We start from the raw sequence: 1,989 nt of genomic DNA, 5'->3' as shown, positions 1-1,989 counted from the left end.
ACACACACATCAAGAGCAGCCACGACGAGCCACTGATGGAGCCAAGAAGCAAGAGGTTTGACCAATTGGTTTTTTGTTCGCAAAATATTTGTGAATTTGCATCCGAATCGGAGGAGCTGACTGCAATTCTGCACCGTGCGTACGATAATGTCATGGCTGAGATGGAATCATTGAAAGCCAAAAGAAAGGGCACATCTTCTTTATCTCACGAAGACGCCAACTTGGATCCATTAACGAGCTTCAAAGCCCCCAAGGATTCGAACAAGAGGACGTCCAAAAAATAGGCTAGGTTCAAAGTTGGACAAACAGATTGCAAATGCCACAAAGAAGAAGAAAACAAAAGTTTTAAGCGAGGTAAAAGTAATGTTCTTTAAATTTGTGGTGATTGAGTTTATTTTTCTCGTTAATAGTTTAGCTAATATGTGAGTGTTATATTCAGATAAACCTGTTTGATGCTGCATCAGTGGTGCATTCAAATTTCAGCCAATATCAAGGACATGTTATGAATTATCAGTTTAGGGTACCAGCAGCAGGGGATAACTCTTTGGGTGTATAGTTTTACAGAATATGGGTGTAAAAGCACTGTTCTTTTAGGTGTATTTTTGTGAATTCACATTTTACATATAGATACATATATATAATATTAAGGTTTAGGGTTTTAGGGTTTACAGGTTAGGGGTAAGGGTTTAGGTTTTAAGTGTTTAGGGTTCAGGGTTTTAGTCTCAAAGCATCAGGGGGGATAGATTTCAGGGTGTATATTCAACTTTATTTGGGTGTAAAAAATCATAGGTTATGGGTGTATATTTGATTTGATGTTTTTCTTCATATTTTAGTACCTGTAATTCATACATTTTGAATACAACACATACAGTTTAACAGCACAGACAGTTTGCGTGTATATTTTAAGCAATCTTGGGTGTATATTAAACTCCGGGTGTAAAAGTTTATAATTTGTGTTTAGATCTGCCTTGATGTTTTCCTTCATATTTTACCACCTATAATACAGCTTTTGAATACAGCACAGACAGTTTAACAGCACATATAGTTTAACTATGGAAAAAAATTTCATTGAATAGAAGTTGTTTCTAAATGGCAATTTTTTACAGCATTTGTTTAATTTACAAACTAGCTAGTAGTTGGATTACTCAGTTTCTATATGAGTAGAATTTATCTGAAAAAACTGACTCAATAATACGGAGGATGGCTTCGACAGTCTTATTGCATTACTCGCTCTAATTGCTTGATCTCTCTCTTTATTCATTTCACTGAATAGTATCCGCGAAGCATACTCCACTCTATAGTGGTCCACCTCGTCCTACAATTAAAAAGTATATTATGTTTAAACAGCAATATTAATTCAGTAAAGTAATACAGAGTTATATAGTTCTAAAGACAGTTACCTGTTTCCAATTATCCCATTCATACTTCCCCTTTTTAATGTTTTTCGGCTCAATTAACTCAAGCCACTTCATAACGTAGATAGCGCAGTCATAGCTGAAAATGAAGAAAATAAATTACAAATCTCATTTAGGAAAGTTTAATGTTCAGAGTCACAAATTTATACGTTGATTTTTTACCTGTTTCCAATTATCCCATTCATACTTCCCCCTTTTAATGTCTTCCGGCTCAATTAACTCAAGCCACTTCATAACGTAGATAGCGCAGTCATAGCTGAAAATGAAGAAAATAAATTACAAATCTCATTTAGGAAAGTTTAATGTTCAGAGTCACAAATTTATACGTTGATTTTTGGCCTGATATATTAACGTATGATGCTTTAATTTCCTTCTCCTTCTCGTCTTTCTTCAGAGGTTCCCCGCCGGCATATGCTCTCATTCTTGAAATTACATATCCCTTAAATACCAAAACAAATCAGTAATACACCCGAATGAAATACACCCAAATGAATGCAAACAATCGTTATTTAGAACATACTAAAGATATAAAATACACCCAAATGAATGCACAAGATACAACCAACTGAATGGA

This window comes from Arachis duranensis, chromosome 6 (assembly GCF_000817695.3).
Source record: "Arachis duranensis cultivar V14167 chromosome 6, aradu.V14167.gnm2.J7QH, whole genome shotgun sequence".
Lineage (NCBI taxonomy): Eukaryota > Viridiplantae > Streptophyta > Magnoliopsida > Fabales > Fabaceae > Arachis > Arachis duranensis.
This window is presented reverse-complemented; position numbering follows the sequence as displayed.